General features: G+C 45.3%; 2 long non-coding RNA genes across 2 annotated transcripts; one reads left to right on the forward strand and one right to left on the reverse strand.

Moving 5' to 3' along the window:
• The first annotated feature begins 813 nt into the window (after window positions 1-813).
• Window positions 814-12,543, forward strand: LOC131519084 (uncharacterized). The gene is made up of 4 exons (XR_009265444.1): window positions 814-929; window positions 6,396-6,465; window positions 11,565-11,686; window positions 12,357-12,543. It is a non-coding gene; the product is annotated as an uncharacterized LOC131519084 (long non-coding RNA).
• Window positions 1,614-3,223, reverse strand: LOC131519083 (uncharacterized). The gene is made up of 3 exons (XR_009265443.1): window positions 2,859-3,223; window positions 2,224-2,330; window positions 1,614-1,877 (listed from the first exon to the last, which is right to left on the reverse strand). It is a non-coding gene; the product is annotated as an uncharacterized LOC131519083 (long non-coding RNA).
• Window positions 12,544-21,659: the final 9,116 nt, after the last annotated feature.

The following is a 21,659-nucleotide window of genomic DNA, read 5'->3' on the forward strand; positions in this document are numbered from 1 at the left end:
CGGATGCCTTTTCCTTCACCCCCGGCAGGGGGCGCCCTCCCCCCGTACCCGCTCCCCTCGGGGCAGACCGGCTCTTCTCCCCACCCACCTCAGCCCTGGGCCCTGCCTCGTCCAGGCAGGCTCCCAACCCCAGGCCCAGGCGATAATTTCAAACTCATTTCTGTCTGACCTTGGGCACAGCCTTTGATTGGCCTGTTCCCTTGCTCCCAGTTGACTTACTGTTCACTTTGATTTTAAGTGAATATTGAAAATCATTCGCATTTCCTCGAGCACTGGGTAAGAGAGGTTACTTGGGTGGATGAGAATTGAACTAAAGAAGTTGGCTCCGGATCCAGACTCCTACCTGGGCTCATCCATAGAATTATCTACCAATACAGCAATTTCCTTTCAAACTTGCAAAGGGTTTTTTTCCCCATGTACAGCTTGACTGATTCTGTTTGTTAATCTCTTTCCTCTCTGCCTGAAAAGGTTGATTCATTTATTTTTAACCAGTATTTTTTTTAGTTTTTTTTTTTTTTTAATTTTTATTTTTGAGAGAGAGACCGCGCGCGCGTGGGGGAGGGGCAGAAAGAGAGGGAGACACAGAATCCAAAGCAGGTTCCAGGCTCTGAGCTGTCAGCACCAGACCGGAAGCGGGGCTTGAACTCACGAACTGTGAGTTCATGACGCTTAACCGACTGAGCCACCCAGACGCCCCTTCTCAACCTGTATTTTATTGAGCACCTCTGTGCTTCAGGTACCAGGGTGAAGAAGGCAGGGTTGGTTCTTGAGTTTGGTGGAACTAGGGCTCCGGTAGAGGAGACATATTGAACAAATAAGTGTAGCAAACATTAATTTGTTATAACTGAGATATTTACCGCAAAGAAGAAGCACAGGCTCTGGGGAGAAGGTGGAGTCAGCCGAAGTCCTCTCCTGAATCTGAGCCACAGGTATTTTCCATGTTTACCCTAATGCTGTCTTCCCTCCTCTTCCTGCTGCAAACTCTTACAAATCAGGAAGCCCCAGGAACAGATGAATCAGTGTTTTCAAGGCTGCATGTCCCCATGTGAGGTAAACAGAGTCAGAGTCTTTCTGGAGTCTCCTCCCTCCTCATTTACACTCCTGGGAAGGGTGCAGCTTGGCAAGGCATTAACTATTTTGTGTGATGAAATTTACGTTGCAAATTTCTTCCCATCTGATGATTAACAAGGTCTGAAAACAAGAAGACAGTTCTGGATACGCATCCTCCTCCCCCTCCTCCTCCTCCTCCTCCTCCTCTTCCTCCTCCTTTTCGGTGTTTATTGAGCACCTACTAGGTATGGGCCTGTGTGTTCAATGCCAAGGATCAAAAAAAGACACTAGAGGGGCTCCTGGGTGGTTTAGTCAGTTGAGTGCCTGACTCTTGGTTTCGGCTTGGGTCATGATCTCACGATTTGTGGGACCAAGCCCCACACCAGGCTCTGTGCTGGCAGAGGGAAGCCTGCTAGGGACTTTCTCTCTTTCTTCCCCTTCCCCCACTCAATAAATAAATAAATAAACTTAAAAAAAGACAAGACACTAGAAGACAAAAGGGGGAATATGCTAAAAGGTGAGAGGTGGTATAGAATAATGGCTCCCAGAATTTGGGATTTTATGAACAGCTAAAAATGAGAGCTTTATTAGTTAAAATAGGTCTAATATAACAGTGTCTTAAATAAGATTTTAAAAAAAGTTTATCTCTACCATGAAAGGTAGGTGCTCCAGGTAGGTGCTCCCAGGTTGATAGGGCTGCTCTGCTCCAAGCAGCTCTCCAGGACCCAGAGACTCCTTCTGTCTTGTTTCTCTGCTATGTTTGACCTCTATTCTGAAGGTTATGGTCCTTTCAAGGTCCAAGATGGTTGCCCCAGTTCCAGTCATCACTTTCAGTAGGAAGGAGGAAAGGATAATGAAGAGGGGCAAAGGGTGGGTAGTGGGTAATGTACAGAGAAGGTTCCCAGATTAAGACTCATGTACTTCTAAGTTATTGGATAGAACTTAGTCACATGGCCCCTAAAGTTACACGGAAGGTGGGAGATGCAGTTTTTATTTTGGTGAGCCACGTGCCCAGCTAATTACTGGAAATTCTGTTACTAGCAGTCTTTGTCATTGAGCCTGACTTAGGGTATCAGTGTCTAATTTTGCCAGTAAGTATAAAATGCCCTGGCAAATCTTCCCCAATATATCACAAATGCACCCTCACCGCTACGGGCTTTTGTAATTTTTCACCTTGAATGAATGCAACAGCCTCTCTCTGTTGCCAGGGTGATCGGTCCAAGATGTAAAATTAATCATAACAGCCCTCTGCTTAAAATGTCTTGGTGGATCCCTATTGCCTTGAAAGAAAATGTAAACTCTCTAATAAGACTGGAAGTCCTGTTGTCATCTCACCCTGGTGGCTTCTGTAGCCTTATCTCTCGTGACTTTCCCACACGCACCCCACAGTCCAGGCACACTAGGTGGGTGGCAGTTGCCAGGATGCTCCCCTTCCACCTCCTCTGTCTGGAATATTTTCTTCTGCAATATCTTGGCAACGGGCCCATTTCTACAGAACTTTGCTGAGGTCAATCTTCATTGGAAAAGCTTTGCCAGTTCTGTGTCGTATACCTCTGACATCTCCCTCTCCCTCCTCCCCACCCCCTTACCTCCACACACAAAGCAAGATCTATTCAAAGAACAGGATGCCGTTGCCTGGGTAACAGTGAGTACCAGCCAATGGTTGAACCACCAGCCACGTTTGCAGTGGGGCTCCTGGATTTCTGGTTCGCACTGTTGGCCACACCCTTTCTTGAAAGACTGTCACTCTCCTTGGTCATTGCCTATTCCCCTGGCCCTCTCTTCCCCTTTTCTGTGTTTCTTCTTACTCTGCTCATTATGAAATGTTGATGTCTCTAGAGATCAGGTTTTGGTCTTCCCTTGTTATTCCACATACATGCCCCGAGATTCTTCATTCCCTTTTGTGACTTCAGGTACCACCCCCAGAGTTCTCATTCTCTACTTCCAAATTGGATTTCTCTTCTGATCCTTGGATATGAATGTCATCTATTGAAAACATGGAATAGGGAGGGGCAGTTTTCAAAAAGGAAGTAATGAAGCTTCACCCTCCCAGCCGACTCTACCCTCACCCCAACGTATCATTGCCTACTGCAGGCCAGGAGTCTGGGAAATGACCCTCTGCCTTTGCTTGATCCTTGGTGCAGGGTGTGCACTCATCTAGAAAGGGCCACCAGCCAAGATTTTCCCTCTGAGCACTTCTAGTCTCTGGCCTTCATGTCATTTCCCTCAGGAGCTCTTTCGGAGACAAAAAACTTCCTCCCCATTTTTATCCAAGGCAAGTGTGAAGCAACAGAATACTCAAGACAAAAGACCCAACAATGAGTCAGGGCAGCTCCTGATAAAGGCATCCAGATGTCCCCCCAGGCTGCCACCTCCAGAGGGGCTCGTGCTACAGTAGACAGAGCATCTGGCTTGAGACTTTGACAGAGGTCCTGCTGAGTGAAGGTGAGGCGAGGCTGAACTTTCTGCAACCTGTGATCTTCCCAGAAGAAAGAAAGGGGAAAGCAGAGACTCACATGCTGCCTTCTCAACCCGGCAGCTACAACATGAGCACTCCTTTAAATAAGTAATTCCGGTCATTTTCCTGCCCATCATCTACCTCCAGCTTCCCTTAATTGGTCGGAATCCTTCCCTGAGCCTGCACGGTCCTCCTTCCTCCACCATCGTGTCCTGCCATGGTTGTCTGCCTTCTTTCCACTCCTCGAACACACCGAACTCTTTCTAGATGTAGACCTTACCATTTGCAATTTCCTCTGCCTGGAAAGCCTTCCCTGCAGCTCCTTCTATGGCTTACTCCTATTAGCCTTGGGTCTCAGCTCCAGGCTCTCCTCTTAAGGACAGCCTTCCCTGATGCCCTGGTCAACAGTGACTCTCCTTTCCCATAGCCACTCCTTGTCACATGTCCCCAAGTAGGTCCCTAGTAGGAATGACACGCTCTGAAGTCATCCTGTTTATTTGCTTGCTTACTGTTCATACATGTACAACCTCCTTCCCCATCTTGCTCACTTCTACAGTGACTGGAAGAGTTCCTGGCACATGTATAGTAGGTGCTCTATGGATATGTGACAAATGAAGGGAAATAGAAAAGAAGGAAAGCTATCACCACACTCCAGCAGACACTGTTATTCAATGTTTGGGTTGTTGTTTGGTTTGTTGAGGCCTTTTATTGACTTGGGTAAATCTAATAGGGTAACAAGGTTGGCATGTTCCATAACAGATAAGCCACAGATGTGAGTATTTACATCGACTCTTGCAATCTGTACCCCATCCCACGTATACCACAAGCTCTGGGTATGAAAAAACAATTTTCCTAGATGAGAGAGAGGCTCCATATCTCACTTGCCCGAGTCAGCTTCAAGGCAAACTTAATTCTATGATTTGGGTGGGACTCATTTGGGTTATGTGGAAATGACCTCCAGTGTATAAGACTGTCACTCTGACATTGATGAATGTCATTGGTGAATGCATTTGTGTCCTTTTATTAAGGCTCGTGTTCCTGCTGGGAGTGTACGTATTTGATGGACATTCTGAGACAATGCTGATAAACCCCGGTTTGACCAAAAGTTTATCTCCAGAGAGGTTACCTTTTCCTCTTTCTTTCTGGTAGCTTTCTTTCTCTTTGTGATCACAGAAGATCTCCCAGGCTGTGTGGGAAAGAAGGGCTGCTAGCTCACTGGTGCTGAGACAAATTGGCCACCACCATCATCAAAACTTCATGTTGCGTGTTGTAAAATTTAAAAACTCTCAGGGAATATTATGACTTTTTCTTTTAAAAAATATACCTGAAACAACCCAAATGTCCATTGAGAGATGAATGGATAAAGAAAATGTGGTATGTACTGCCAGTGGAATATTACTCAGCCTTTAAAGCGAATGAAATTTGGGGGCATCGGGGTGGCTCAGTCGGTTAAGCCTCCGACTTCGGCTCAGGTCATGATCTCACGGTTTGTGAGTTCGAGCCCCGCGTCCAGCTCTGTGCTGACTGCTCAGGGCCTGGAGCCTGCTTCAAATTCTCTCTCTCCCTCTCTCTCTGCACCCCTCCCCAAAGATAAATCAACATGTAAAAAACAATTTTAAAGAAAGAATGAAATTTTGACACGTGTTACTATGTGGGTAAACTTCGAAGACATGCTAGGTAAAGCAAGATGGATACAGGAGGACAAATATTGCACAATTCTACTTATGCGAGGTACTCAGAGTGGTCAGACTCGTAGAGACAGGAAGTAGACAGTGGTTGCTGGGGGCCAGGGGGCAGCGGGGAATAGGAGGTTATTGTTGGATGTTGAGTTGGGGGTGGTGGAAAGGCCTGGAGATGGATGATGGCTCTGGTAGCATAACGGTGCGAATGTACCTGACGCCACTAAGCCGTAGCTTTAAAATGGCTAACGTGGTAAATTTGTGTTATGTGTATTTTGCCACAACAAAGAAATGTATGTCAGCATGTCTTTTCAAATATAGCTTTTACTTGTCTATTATTCCAACAGATGTCATAGATTGTACTTGAATTGCTTTCTAAATATGTGCTATAAATTTGTTTACTTCAGAGTGACAGTTGGTCCCAAAACAATCTCAGGAAAAGACGTGTGTGTGCACGTGAGTGGGGTGTGTGTGTGTGTGTGTGTGTGTGTTGGAGTGTGATGGGATGTATACCACATGTATAAAAAGAGCTCAGGTGTTAACCACCGAGGTGGAGAAGTCACCCAGCTTCTGGCCTCTCTCTTTGCTTCTTCTGCGTGGAGGTTTTGTAGACTGTAAATGTCCTATTGACAAAATTCAAAGTCTGAGGCACGGATGTACCTAACTTTGTGCGTTCCAAGTGTAAAACTTTAGGTAAAAGCAGACGTATGAGCATTGGTCACCCATACGACTGTGGAAGTGAAATTCACTCATTTCAGAAATATTTATGAGCACATGATGTGCAGAAAATGAAGTCAGCATAACCCCTCAATTCCTATAAGCAGGACTGGCTACGTAAGTTGTGGGGCCCAGCACAACATGCAGATGTGCGGCCTGCTACAACAGCATGCAGAGTTTCAAGGTGATGACAGAAGAGCACTAAGCCAAGCACGGGGTACTTCCAAGCGCAGGAGTTGGGGGTGTGAAGGGCTAGGCACCTGCAGAGGGCGGGGCCCATGCAGCCCCAGGGCAACAGAAATGCTCCAGTCTGCGGACATCGACATCGTCAGGACAGCAGGGAGTGAACCCCAGGGGCTTCTCATTGTCACATTATATCGCATCTCACCTCGGTTTAAGTAAATCTCCTTTACGTTTGAATGTGCGTTTGAAAACCTGTTGATTCCACAGGTCAATAAACCTTCTTATGCCGATACTGTCCATTCAAACAGATCACAGTCTTGTCATATGTGATTTCTGGATCTCCATCTCTACTCGCCCCCACAGTCAGTAGCATGCTGGGTAAGTATCTAGGTACCCGACATATACCCGTTAAAAGATTCAGCGATTGATTCTGGAGTAAAATATGAGTAGTGTAGGATGATTATAGAAATTTATTTTCTGCTAGGATAAGGATGATTATGAGAATTATGATTTATACCTGCTATACACTGGGCACTGAATGAGTGCTTCATAGAAACTTTCTAATTTAATATTCTCACAAATAAACGTCAAATAGGTAGTTTTGTGTCCATTTAGAGGTGAGAAACCGAGGTTCAAAGAGATGAGGAACTTCCTCAAGGTCACACGAGTGGCCAACGATGGAACAAGGATTCAAACCTAACTTCAGAGCCCTTGAAATTCCCACTAAGTTGCTAGGCTCTGTTCCCCACCCCACACCCCAGCCCCCACATGTCCCTATGCCTCCTAAAATCTGATGAAAGAAACAGAAGCTGTTCTAAAAATTGAAGGGCTTGGGGCACCTGGGGGGCTCAGTGGGTGAAGCGTCCGACTTCGGGTCAGGTCATGATCTCACAGTTGTTTAGTTTGACCCCCGTGTCGGGCTCTGTGCTGACAGCTCGGAGCCTGGAGCCTGCTTCGGATTCTGTGTCTCCCTCTCTCTCTGCCCCTCCCCTGTTTGCACTCTGTCTCTGTCTCTCTCAAAAATAAATAAACATTAAAAAATAATAAAAAATAAAAACTGAAGAGCAGAAGCTTCCCACCTTGATGCCACTTTGAATGGATATCGTTTCTGAACGTAGGGTACAAAATATTTGCGAAGATAGTGGATCAGTGCACGTGATTACTAAAGTAACTACTCCAACTCCAAGTCTATCCAATTACTATTTATTGAGCCATTACTAAGTGTAAGACACTGTGCTCGGGGCTGAGGGGAATACAAGATAAACAGAGAAACTGCCCTCAAAGAGAAGGCTGAGACAAGCGCACAAATGGATGGAGAACAGAATGGAAAATGGTGTTTCCCCATCAACACCCAAAGAAAGTATGTCTGCCCAGAAGGACAGGGTAGGTTTTTGGAAGAAGGTGGCGTTTAGGGCTGGCCTAGAATGGAGGGAAGGATTCTGAGAGAAGAAGGAGCTGGGGGCTGTCCAGGCACAGCAGAGGTGTTTATTGAACAGATGCGGAGTGAACTCTGTGCAGAGGGTAAGTGCTGGGGAGCAGGCGAAGCTCAGAAAGTTAAGTCCGCACTGCTTCATGGGGGATCTTGGACCAGCCCTGGGGCACTTGTACTCCATGCAGGAAGGAGAGCCTCCGACAAGTTTCAACCAGGAGACAAACATGATTAAAACCGGGCACTAGGAGACTGAAGCTGGCAGCTGTGGGAGGGAGGGCTGGAGGTCAAGAGCCAAGAGGGGAGAACTGAGGTCAATCTAGGTGAGAGATGGGAACGGTCTGAACTGGGTGGGCTAAGGGGGTGTTTTAGAGACTCTTTACAGGACATTTCCTCATTAAAATGAAGAAAAGAAAAAAAAATCTGTGAAGCAGAGATCACATATATGTAAAATCCTTCTTTGTTTTGTGGAGTTTCTGGAAGGGAGACAAATTCAAGATAACCATCACAAGTATTCAGCCTAAGGATATTTGCCTACAATTCTTGTTGGCTCCTGTGTGATCTGGCCCTCTCTGACTCCCCGGCAGCAGCCTGGCCTGTCAAGAAGACAGCAGTTGCACAACAAGGCAGAACCCACCGCATTAAACCCCTGCACTTATGTGGCTTCTCCTGGCACCTTCCACCCTGCCTGGGCAACTGTTCAGTTTGAAATGCACAAGTATTTTCAGTAAAAGGTCATTTATGGGGGGTAGAAAATCAAATCAACTAAACTGGTGAGTCAAGCCCATTTTAGATATCTTTGACACTTCAGGCACCCAAACAACCTCACAGGGCAATGCTAGGCCAGAACAGTTTCTTAAGATTCCGAGGTCCGGGAAATGGGACCAGAAAGGCCCTGTCCTTGGCCTCCTATGGTGCTCCTTGTAACTAGAGTGTGTCATTATAGGAGACAGTGCAGTGACCAGGCATAGGGGTTTTGGGACCAAGGAGGAAAAAAGGCAGAGAAAAATATGACCCACCAGTATAGCCAAAAGTAATTAAAATAATGTTTTGTTTGTGAAATGCTAGCAGATTGGAAAACACCACGCCAATCAGAAAAGCATGTGGAGCCCAGGATGTTGTAATTTTCACCCTGCCTAATCTGCTAATGCATTCTGGAGCTCCAGCGACCACAGAGCTGTGTCTGCAGCGAAGGAAAGCAGAGCAGCCCATCTATTACCCCAAGAAGGGAAAATGCAGCAAATTCAGGAAAAGCAATACTTGGAAATGTCAAGCTCCACTTAGGGCTGCATAATGCTTTCAGGAGAGGGGACACAGACAAACAGCCATTGGGCGCAGGCTGGAGGACTCTGACAGAGACAATTTGGGTCAGTAGACGCTTGTGTGTCTCAGCTATTCAGCCAAGAGTTACGAAGCTAGTCAGCTTCTTGGTGTAAAAAAGGAGGCCCGGGGCAGCTGACAGGTGGAGATGGTGTGGTTGATTCAGAAGTCCAGATTGGCTTTCATTCTCAGGGGCTTCCAGGGTTTCTATACCGCCTCCAAAATTAGAAGATCCTTTCTCTTTGTCTTCAGCAGTCTGTTGGGAGGCAGGCTTGTGTGCCCCACTCCTCACGGTCCCTACAGAATAGAGGACCCCTCCCCAAAGGGCTGGGACCCTTCTTTCTTGTCTTCCTTGGGAAAGTGGGGAGGGTGCATGAAGTGGATCTTGCTGAGCACCACCCATTATCCGCACTGCCCCCCCCCCCCCCCGACCCCAGCTCTGCCGAGTCCTGCGTTTGAGGGTCCCACCGCTGCCCGCCCTGGGACCGGTGCATACTTTCAATCCTTGGGGGGAAGAAAAGACTTTTCTTTTGGCCTTGGATCCCAACCAAGTCTTTAAACCAGCTTTCTCGGCAAGAACGCCGTTCCTGGGATCTTTGATTCTCGTGTTTTGTTTCTCCATTGGTTCAGAATCCAGAGGTGAAGAGAAATGTGATTCAATAACACCCTCAAATATCCCAGTGCTGTGGAGAAATCCACGAGGTGAAATGCCAAGTGTGAGTGTCAATAACATTTTCCTTGTTCCCCTTGCCTTGAGTTGCTACTAAGAAATAAGATCAGAATCTAGCATTGAGAGCACCTATCCTTGATACAAAGTTGTGTGTATAGCATGCCAGGGAGGCTTAAAGGTATGAATGTCGGAATAGGAAAGCGTGGAGCACCTAAGGCATGTCCAGTCTGCTCTGGGGAGAACAGTGCCCCCGATCTTTAGGAAGAGACAGTGCTTTAGGCCCCTACCCCCAACTCCAAACCCCCCATCACATACTGTCAGCAGTGGTCCAGCCCTGTCTTCCCCGTCTGTCACACTGGGCCACCTTGTGTCAGGTATACTCACGATCTACGAAGGTCTTTACCTTTGCCAGGGTGACATGGAACATTGTCTCCATCTGGTTTATGGGGCTGGCCCAAGGGCCTATCTGGGTCACCCTCCTGTGTAGAGATGTCTGGCAGCCAGAAACCTCAGCTCTGAAGGGTGATGGTGAAAATCACAGAAGCCAAGGGCTCACAGGGGAAGTCAGAGGGGACCTCTGAGGACAGCATCTTTAAACTTGGTGCAAAAATCACTTATCCCTCCTAGCTCAGCCCCTTATAAGCTTTCTGGTTCTTTTTCTTCCATGATGTGCTGATTTATGGGGAGGGGTTGAAATCAAGACAAGATTGGAAAATGTCACAGTAAGATGACCTATAAAATTATGGCTTAGAACAACCTTTCCATCTTGGATGGCCTTTTGACTTTAGGGAGATAAAAAAAAAAAATCTACCAAGGGGTAGGGATCTGGCTATGGCTTTTTAGTGATTAGATTATCTTCAGTGATTGGAGCCCTTGCTTGTGCTTTGAGGGGCAGCCTTGGAACCAGTTATGTAGCAGAGAGGAAAGGACACAGGCCTTGGGGCTGAACAGACCTGGATTCAAATCCAGTTTTGCCCCTTACTAACTCAGCAAATTACTTAATCTTTTGAACCTCAGCTTTCTTGTCCATAAAATGGAGATAATAATATCCATACCTCAATTGGTTTATGGTTAGAATCAAATGAGTAACATAACGAAGTTCTTAGTACACTGTTTAGTACACAATAAGCATTAACTATTTCTTTTTTTTATTGTTTCCATAAAAAATTACATCCCTTCTCCGTTAATACTCATAACTAACGATTGTAGTGCTGATTATCTGCCAGGTTGCTAAGCAACAGTGACCCAGAGTTTCTGTATATCAGATTTTAACAGTGGCTATGGGCTTTGTCTTTCAGCCCCATTTGCATATTCTTTAACCAAATATTGAGAAACATCAGCATGTTGACCTTACCCACTCTCTATGTTCATTTTTGGGTACTTTATGAGAGAAGAGGATGGTGATTATTGAGGGGCCTAAAATTCTTTACAGATATCTCAATCACTGTGCTTTAACGTAACAAAAAGTTGATTTCTCCCTTGCTTCAGTCTCTTCTGAGTAATCCTGGGCAGGCAGCCTTCTGTATAGTGTAGGAGCTGAGGTTCCTTCCACCTAAGCCTTGGCCCTCCTCTAAGGGCTTCAGAATTCTCTCCTTTCAGCTGTTGGTTGGAAAAAGAGTTGGTGGGGGAGCCATCTACTTTTTAACCGCTCTGACGAGAGACAATCGCTCCCACTCACATTCCACTGGCGAGCATAAGACACATGTGGCTGTAAGGGGACTGGAAATGTATTTTCCTACTGACGGGGCAGCCATGGGCTTCCCCTGTGAATTGGCACCAGTCAGCTGCCTCTGCCACAAGAACTGTCCCTATTTACAGATGGAGAAACTCAGGCTAAGGAAACTTAATTAACTAGCCCAAGAGCTGAACCAAGAGGGGGTTGACTATAGAGCTTGCTGTGTTAATGGTCATTCCAAGCTGTCTGTGACAGCAGGCAATGATTACAGGGGTAAGAAGAAGGAATTAGGAGAAAATGTATCCCTGGCTCATCTCTCTCCTCTGTTTGTGGCCACTCACCGGATGGAGCTCTTGAGTCCCACCCATTCTCGTTTCTCCAAGGTTTGCAGTTGAATTCTCAGGATGCAGAAAACAGACATGCAGCCCTCTATAATCTACTGTGAAGGTGTCTCATCCACCCATCTCTTCATGGCAAACCCATTTATTGTGACTCTGCCAGACAGGTGAGTTGGTTCTATTTTTAAGTGTCTCTAGAGAAATAGTCAGATGCTTCCTCCATAACCCACTCTAGTGTTTCAGTGTTCTGTTCCTATAGGAGACCCTGGGGTGCACCACCAGCTCCCGTTCTTTGGGCCAGTGCACCCATCCTTCAGCTGCTGTTAAGTCTTGGCCACTATCCAATGTCAGCTGCACCGTTTCTCAAGAATTGTCCCTGGCCAGTGGGGCCTCCTCATTGAGAGATGCTTGGGAGATTATGCTCCCTCCTCCCTCTTGGGAGTGGTCTGCACCAGTGACCAACTGATACTAGGGTATACAAGCCTGGTCCCCTTGCCTTGAAGTGGCATGATTCCTTGGTGCTATTCAGGCTCCAGAGTTTCCTCTGGGGTCGGGCTGAGGCTAGACTTGCTCTGAGCCTACATTTTTGTCTTTTTCCCTGGCTCTTACCTGCTTCCCTAACTTCCTTACATCCTTATCCTGAAATCTCTCACATAAGAATACCAATATCTGCTTCTAGGGAACCAGCTCCAAAACAGTACCCAACTAGGAAATTCTTATTCTCCTAATCACAGGCTATCCTTGGGGTTATAGAAAACAGCCGATCATTCTTTGCAACTCCCTCTCTATTTGAAGACTTTTTAAATGCCTGTTTCTCTCCCAACTTCTGTTCTCCAGTTCAACAATTCTAGCTCTGTTAACCACCCTGGTTTCATTTTAATGTCAACACCACTGCCCAGGACATGGGAGTCTAGAATTGAACCCATTTGGCAGGAAATGGGATAATGGAAGGATTGTTCCATAGAGCATCACTACTACAACTAACTATAAATAAAGATGAATGGTTTCACCAGCTCAAAGGACTTTCCCATGTGTATGTCATTCAGACATCATAGCTCTGTGGGAGGAAGTTCTATTTTTTTTAAATGAGGAAACTTGAGTAAATAGAGGTTAAGTGGGTTACTTAAATTCATGAAGCAAGCTAAAGACACAACTATCATAGCAAAGAGCAGAAAGAGTCTTTCTGACCTCCAGGCCTGGGCTCATTTGATGACCTTCATCCCTTCCCTGATCTATGACCTTGTATGGATCATTTTATGATTCTATTTCAGTGAAGAACTGTGTTTGGTGGATAGTACGAGAGACCCCAACATGGTGGTTTGAACACCCAAGCGTTTATTCTTCCACAAAAAAAGAGGACTGGAAGGGAAGCAGCCTAGGGGTGTAGGGCAACTTCACAAAGTCACCAGAGACTTGGATTCTTCCAACTTTGTTTCCCATTCTCTGAACTAGGACTTTCATTTTCTTGTTCCAAGATAGTTGATAAAGCCCTAACCATCTTAGGTATGTTCCAGGCAGCAGGATGAAGGAAGGGAACAAGAGAGGCCTACCTTTTCCATTTAAAGAGATTTCTAGGAATTGTCACACAGCATTTCTGTTCACTTCTCACTGGCTAGAACAAGAAGCGAACATGACCCCACCTAAAGGCAAAGAAAGCTTAAACCTCCGAGCCATTCATTTCTAGGTCTTTTCCAAATGTTAATGCCTAAGTTTGCATTCCTAACTTTATATTATTTTCAATCATCTTCAGGTATAATTTTTTAAGCCATGACTATGTGTAAGTCTCTATACCGGGCATAGTTAGATGACCAAAAGCGGGGATGGAGATGCGTTAGAACCACAAAGGGCTCTTCGCATGGTGCTCGGGGACCCTGATGTGCTCCTGTAGGCAAACATGTTGTGCTTCCTCTTCCCTTGACCCTCATGCCGATTCACGGTGGATAATGAGATGGCATTGCCAGGAGTCTGTTGCACATGTGTAGATGCAAAAAGAAAGATTGAGAATCATGTATCTAAGAGGGCATGTCAGCCATAGCTTGTGTATTCTACAAAACATCCCTATCCTGTTTAGTTGTGCCCCACTTTCGGAAAGAACAAAGCAGCACCATGTTCATTATGATCAAACTAGGGTAAAGATGGTAAATGGAAATTCAGAAGGGAGAGCCTAGGTTGAAGAAGACTATCGCAACTTAGCACAAAACTTATCTCTGAATTTCTTGGCTGCTTTCACAAGATTCCGTGGCCACGGCCATCTGGCAAGAGAGGCATGGCCGTTCAGTAAGAGATACAAGTGTCTTCTGTAGCATTGAACTCTGAGATTTATTTTGGCAGATTTGTATTAGAGGCATCAAATCCTAAAACACATGATGCATAATAATAATTCTGCAGAAAGGATGGAGGTTGTGTTTAAATAGTTGTTTCTTATATTGGGTCTGGAAAAGTCTAGAGTTAGATTTTCTTTTTTTTTTCTTTTTTTTTAATGTTTATTTATTTTTGAGACAGAGAGAGACAGAGCATGAACGCGGGAGGGTCAGAGAGAGATAGGAAGACACAGAATCCGAAGCAGGCTCCAGGCTCCGAGCTGTCAGCACAGAGCCCGATGTGGGGCTCGAACTCACGGACTGCGAGATCATGACCTGAGCTGAAGTTGGACGCTCAACCGACTGAGCCACCCAGGCGCCCTGATTTTCTTTCTTTTTTTTTTTTATGTTTATTTATTTTTGAGACAGAGACAGAGCCTGAATGGGGGAGAGTCAGAGAGAGGGAGACACAGAATCTGAAACAGGCTCCAGGCTCTGAGCTGTCAGCACAGAGCCCAACGCGGGGCTCAAACTCACGGACAGCGAGATCATGACCTGAGCCAAAGTCGGACGATTAACCGACTGAGCCACCCAGGTGCCCCTGAGTTAGATTTTAAATACCATATTATGTTGGCTCTAAAACACCATTGTTAATAGCTATGCCACTATTTTATGTATCACTAAGAAAGGGAAAATGCCAAATAATGACTTCCCATAGAACGAGAAGCCTGGAAAGCTTTCCATTGGGAGGCTGGTTCTGCCTTTAGTTCTGCCTCTTGGTTCCAGTTCTATTGGGCCACTGAGTTTTTTCTTTTCTTTTCTTGTTTTAGAGAGAAAGCGAGAGAGTATAGGGGGAGGGGCAGAGGGAGAGAGAGAGAGAATCTCAAGCAGGCCCCACACCCAGCATGAAGCCCAAGGCAGTCCTCAGTCCCACAACCCTGGGATCATGAGCAGGACCGAAATCAAGAGTTTCATGCTCAACCAACTCAGCCACCCAGGTGTCCTGGGCCCTTGGGCTTTAAGCAAACATCTTCACCATCTGATACTTTAGTTTTCTCATCTGCTATTTAAGGAGGGTTGGACCAGCTGAGCTGTAAAATGTCCTCTAGCTCTAGAATTATATTCTTTTGACTGGTTTCCTTATAGTGAATAAAATGTTCTGAATAGAAGAGAGAGGTTCTAATGTTCTAGTGTATTGTCAAGTAATACGGATTTTCTTCTCTGGAATTACGTGAATAGGATCAATCAAGCTGCAGTTTATGGAGTCAAGTATGGGCTGGGTAATATCCCTTTAAAACATGACTTGCCAGGGTGCCTGGGTGGCTCAGTCGGTTAAGCATCTGACTTTGGCTCAGGTCATGATCTTGCAGTTTGTGAGTTTGAGCCCCACATTGGGCTCTGTGCTGACAGCTCAGAGCCTAGAGCCTGCTTTGGATTTTGTGTCTCCGTCTTTCTCTGCCCTTCCCCTGCCTGCTCTCTCTCTCTCATAAATAAACATTAAAATTAAAAAAATAAAATAAAATAAAACATGACTTGCCAAATTCAAATGTCTTCAGGAACCAGAGAGTAACATAACTAAGTCAAACAGAGCAGGTATAATAAAATGGAAGTGGTGGGGACTGTGGCAAAGACTGGGTGTAATAAAATAGGGGGTGGTGTGGGCTGTGGGAAGCCAGAGGGCTCTGGTGCCCTCACCAGGAGGCAATCATCGGTTGGCTCTGGCTGTAGTTGCCAAACAGCAATGTGGGCCAGGGGTGCCAAATCTCCAGATTTTTTCAAAGGCAGGTAGAATTTTAATGTGAAGTCTCTGAAAGTTTAAACATTTTAGTAGCTGAGTTCCAACTTAAGAAACAACACTGCCAGGTGAACAAAACACTTCTTTGACTTGATATGGTCCCCCAAGTTAACAGTTTGTAATCTTTGCTTTAGGACCTTGGAGTAAATGTTTACTAAAACTAATAAACAGCTTAATTAAATACCCAAGCATTTTAACATCCCTTGTTTGCTCATTTATATGGGAAAAAGATCATTTTAGGGGGTGTCCTAAGAACACATGATATTACCTCCCTCTTGTGGTTAAGGAACCAAAAGGAAGCAGGTTCCCATTTACTCGAAAGAGCTGCACACACAGCTTAGATTCAGAGCTTAGATTCCTGGCTCTACCTGGTGCTCCTGCCATCATCTCCTTCTGCCATTCATACTGATGGGAAAGTCCCAGGCCAAAGCTACTTGCATCGACGTGTCCACGTGCACGTGGATTTCAGTGCTGGAAGCAGCCTAGTAGGCAGTGTCTGAACCTTGTTACATAGCAGGGAAAGAAAATGATTGGGAAATTTGGTGTTCATTCACGTTATCCTGTAATTACAGGATGTGGTTGAAATTGTAAGGACCAGCATATCGTAAGAAGTAGAAGAGGCCATATGAAATAGTAATTGGAAAACCATCAGAAAAGCAAAGGGGAGAATATCAAAAGGGATTCCAGAGACAATTATGTATGGTTATTATTACTCATGGATGACTGTATCCAAATGGGATGGTTAATCTTATGTGTCAACTTGACTGAACTAGGGATGCCCAGAGAGGTGATAAAACATTGTTTCTGGACAAGTCTGTGAGGGTGTTTATGGAAGAGATTAGATTTGAATCAGTAGATCAGGTAAAGAAGATTACCCACCCCAATGCAGGTGGGCACCTTCCAGTCTGTCGGAGGCCTGATTAGAAGAGAAAGGTGGAGGAAGGGTGAATTTGCTCTCTTCCAAGCTGAGAAGTCCTCCTTCTCCTGCCCTACACCGAGTTCTCGGGCCTTTGGACTTGGTTTGGGACTTAATCACTGTTTCCCCTGGTTCTCTGGCTTTTGGGTTTGAGCTGGAACTGTATCACCAGCTTTCATGGGCTCCCGCTCCTCTCGAGCGAGAGGGAGAGAGAGAGAGAGGAGAGAGAGAGGGAGAGCGAGATCCCGTGGCAGCTCGTAGGACTTTTCAGCCTCCATAATCACGAGTCAAACCCTCATAATATAACTATCTCTTTCTCTCTCTCCCCCCACCCCACCCCCGTGTGTGTGTGTGTGTGTGTGTGTGTGTGTGTGCACGCACATGTGTATTTGCTTAATAACTGCTGTTTGGGCACTATTATGTTCCAAGTAAATATAAGCAATGGAGAGACAATAGGAGCAAGACAGCCATGGTTCGGGGGGCACCTGGGTGGCTCAGTCAGTTAAATGACTGCCTCTTGATTTCCACTCAGGTCATGATCTCACAGTTTGTGAGATCAAGCCCTGTAGCAGGTGCAGAGCCTGCTTGGGATTCTCTCTCCCTCTCTCCCTCTCATGTTTTCTCTCTCTCTGAAAATAAATGAACATTAAAAGAGAAAAGACAGACATGGTTTCTTTTCTCCCAAAGCTTCCTGTAAAGTGGAGGAAACAGACACATAAATTAGCAGGAAGCATGGACCCTGAATACTTAAGCCCAAAAGATGAATTAGCTCGTGTGTGTGCTCCCCTGCCAAGCCTTTGACTAAGTTTCCATATTGTTCACTTTGTCACAGTTTGCTCCTCAGTGGAAATACTAGCAGTGTGCATTGTAATCCTCTGCTTAGAAATGTAAACTTGGATTTGAGAAAGACATGAGTCTAAGAATGGCACCTTAAAAATTAGCATTAGCGTAACCGGAAAAGGAGTAAGGAGACCGGGGTTCTTGTCTTGTGTCTCCTACTTAATCACTGTGTGAACTTGGGCAAATCACACACCTCTTGAAGCCTCAGCTCCTTTTCTTTCCTTTTTTTTAAGGTTTAAAAAAAAGTTTTACTTATTTATTTTGGGGGGGGGGGGGACCAACGAACACTTGGAAGGGGCAGAGAGAGAGGGAGAGAGAAAATCCCAAGCAGGCTCCACACTGCCAGCGCGGAGCCCAATGTGGGGCTCAAACCCATGAAATGTGAAATCACGACCTGAGCCAAAATCAAGAGTGGGACGTTTAACCTTCTGAGCCACCCAGGCGCCCCTCATCTCCTTTTCTTTAAGTAAGAGTCTTAGCCTCTTTCAGTTCAGGACTGTCAGGATGAGTTAATGATGTATTGTGACCCTGAAATGCCTCAATAAATGGTTAGCTTTATTATTATGACTTCCAGGCTTCTAAAACGTATTAAAAGGATATCTTGCATACAAAGAGTGAGTCAATGTAAACTACAGACCAGAGTTAACAATAACATGTCAATATTAGTTTATCAGTTGTAACAACTGTACTGCATTTGGATGTACAAGATGCTAATGATAGGAGAAATTGTGTGTGACGAGGGGGAGAAGGAAAATACAGGAACTCGGGGTGCTGCTGCTCAAGTCTTCTGTAAACCTCAAAGTACTCTAAGAAAATAAACTCTATTCATTAAAAAAAGATCAAAAAGTTCTTTAGTATTACCAATCTGTTAAATTTATAATCTGCCAAGGAAAGGCATATTTTGTTCCATACTAAACTGAACGAGTTTACCCTGTCGGTCTGCTAAGAGAAGCTTTTTTCCAGGTAGAACAAAAGTGAGCTTTGGTCCAGCCTCCTTGATAAATCATAAATCACACGTCACTGGGGTCAAGTACGTGTGGTTCCCTATACTTGCCAACGGAAGGCACCCACTTTTTGTGACCTGACATGGAAATATATGAGGTGTCAGTTCCCCCAGTATCAGAACTTCACTATACTTTCATCTAGACCAGCAAGGATTGGTCAATGTAGGAGAACTTGGTTTTCTTCTGTCTGAAGTCCCCCTTCCATCTTCAAAATGTGCACAGCACCATTGAAAACATATGTATATATGTACGTATGTTTATTCATTTTTGACAGACAGAGAGAGACAGAGCTTGAGCAGGGGAGGAGCAGAGAGAGAGAGAGGGAGACACAGAATCTGAAGTAGGCTCCAGGCTCCGAGCCATCAGCACAGCACAGAGCCTGATGTGAGGCTCAAACTCACGGACTGCGAGATCATGACCTGAGCCAAAGTTGGACGCTTAACCGACTGAGCCACCCAGGTGTCCCTGCTTTCCCCTTTATTTGAACTCACTTTGGGAGTGGAGAAGATTTGCTTTTCTAATATAGGATAATGGCAGAAAAGGGGAAGAAAAAGGTTCTTAAGTGTATCCCACAGGATACATATTTGGTTGCAAAGGTTCTTTTGTTTTTTGTGTTTTTTGGGTTTTTGTTTGCAATGTTTTTATAGTGTTTTCCAATGCTTCCAACTGCTGAGATGAGTTAATAAAAAGGAGATTACTGTATAAAGTCAAGTCTCAGTTGCCTGGAATTAACTTCCGCCTTGATCCAGGTATGGACAAAGTAAAAATTAAACTACATTGTCTTAGAGTAGGGGTCAAAACAAAGTTTGGCATCACTAGAAGAGGCAGGAAAAGTAAAATCTGAGACTCCCTGGGAAATCCTCAAAAAAGCCCCCCTTTAATTTAATAGATTGTACAATGTAGAAAGAGAACAACAAAATGAGACCTTCTCTCTCTTTCCCCACATGTTAGTTTCAATGTCCTCTGATTGATATCACTTCCTTCCTTCTACCCATATTGAGTCCACTTGCATTATTCATAATAGTTATGTTCTATAAAGTCACTGTGAACACTGAATTAGTGAGTCCTGAACCAGTGCTTCCAAGGGAAATACAGGGTTAGGTGCCTGGGAGGGACTGGCTACAACATCCATATATAATCCATACATAACCTACTTTCGCAGGTGTTTCTGTTCAAAGACACCTTGTTTTATATATACTGTTGATTCATTAACATTGACCTCACTGCCAACAGCATCATAACTCAAGCCTGAACAAAGCTTCTCTCACACATGTTTTCTCCATAGGGCACACCACAGCTGTCTCACACTTAGGAACCCTAGACAACACTCTAGCATCATGGGTGGAACAATTTGAAACATCGCTTTGAAACAAAGAGCACAAAAGTGGCAAAAAACATGGCAGTCTTCATTTGCAGTACGGGAGTGAAAGCAAGAAGGCCGAGCGCTGTCTTGCTTGGCTGGGGATATGTGCATTGAGAGACTCCAACTTTTCCCTGCTCCGAGCATGAGCATGGTCAGCACTGCAAGTATGGCTTCTGGAGTTACGAATAGATTTGATTACGTAGGAGAGTTTGCAGATACGGAATCTGATAGTGATGGGGCTCCACGTACGTTCGATCCTTCCTTTCTCCCCTTCTCCCACATTAGCAGCATTTCGCTCTTCTCACTTTTCATATGTTGAAAAACTTCTGTCTCCTGCTTCCCTCCAGTTATTGCCTTAACTCTCTGCTCTTCTTCTCAGATCAAGTTCTTGCCAGAGAATGTCAAGTCCTCATCTTAAAAGAGAGGTCCCTGTTTGCTTTTTCCACCTGTTGTCTCCTGCTTCTTGCCTATGTCCTTTGGGCTTTTTCATTCCCAAAACTCTACAGGAACTGCTCTTGCCAGAGTTGGTAATGGTTTTCATTTTGTCAATGTCATGTCCTTGTCTCCTTTGACCTCAGTGAAGCACTTGGCACTAGGGTGAACCAGTTCTGCCCCTGAAGCACTCACTTCCTGGACTTCCAAGCACCACCCTCCCCTGGTCCTTCTCCTCGTGGGGTGTTGAGCTTCAGTCTCCTTTTTTTGACTGTCCTGTCTTCCTCTCTCTGACCTTAGGTCATTACTCTCACCTAGGGAGAGTAAAAGTAGGAGAGTAAAAAGTGGGAGAGTAAAAGTGACTCTCCTTCGTCACTTGTGTGGTTTCAAGTAGACCACCCATGGGCTGATGATGCTCAAATCTGTCTTCACCCCAAATCTCTCTCCTGAACTCCAGATGCACATCTAATTGCCAACTGCACGTTACAGCTTAAAGCTCCTGAAGGACTGCAGCGTGTTCAGGTCAATGTGTCTAAAGTTGAGCGCATCACTCACCGCTCAAAACTGCTGGTTCCTAACTTTCGTGGAAGTCAGAAATATGGAAGGCAGGTTTTGTCTCCCCTTCCCTTATCCGGCCACACATCCTGCAGCTCCGTTGCCCCAATATCTCTAAATCTACCCACCCCTGATCATGCCGCCGCCAGTACCTTGGTGCCATCGGCCATGGTCTTCCATGATAATATTGCAATAACCTCCCAGTTCGTCTTCTGATTTTCATCTTGTCCCTCTTCAACTACTCCCCTGGCAGTGATCTTTCTAAAGTTCAAATCTTATTGCAAAACTGTCCTGCTTAAAGGCTTTCAACAGGTCCTTGCTGTCCCAGTCTAAAATCCTAACTCCTTATCAGGGCTCTTAAGTTGCTCTGTGGTCTGAATGACACTTAGCTCTCCAGCCAGATCTCTCACCATCCTTCCTTTCCAGGTCTGGCCCTACATATCATGCTTATATTGACTCTCTGTAGTTCCCTAAAAACACTACTTGTTCTTGACTTCAAGCCTTTAGAAGAGCTGGTGACCACCCTCTCTGCCCGCCCCCCCCCCCCCCCCCGCCATATCCCTATCCCTTCATCTGGGAAACAACTACTCAGCCACTTATATGTCACTTTTTCCAGGAAGCCCTCCCTGTTGCCCCCTCCCCTAGATCTATGGTTAGGTCTCTCCTCTGTGCATCTTCACCACACCCTACCTACCCCAATTGTAGTATCTTTCTGTCTGTAATGGAAATCTACCATATCTTTTTACACCTCTAGACTGGACATTCCCTGAGGCTAGGGAATGGATCTTGTTCATCATTAGGTTCCTGCTTACGAGAAAAGTGCTTGGCATATAATAGGCACTCAATAAATGTTGGCTGAGTGAATATGTGGCTGTATCTGGCTCTTATTTTGGACCACTGTCTCTTGTAGCTCCTTAAAAGAAACGGAATAAAAC

Source organism: Neofelis nebulosa, chromosome 8, assembly GCF_028018385.1.
Source record: "Neofelis nebulosa isolate mNeoNeb1 chromosome 8, mNeoNeb1.pri, whole genome shotgun sequence".
NCBI classification, from domain to species: domain Eukaryota; kingdom Metazoa; phylum Chordata; class Mammalia; order Carnivora; family Felidae; genus Neofelis; species Neofelis nebulosa.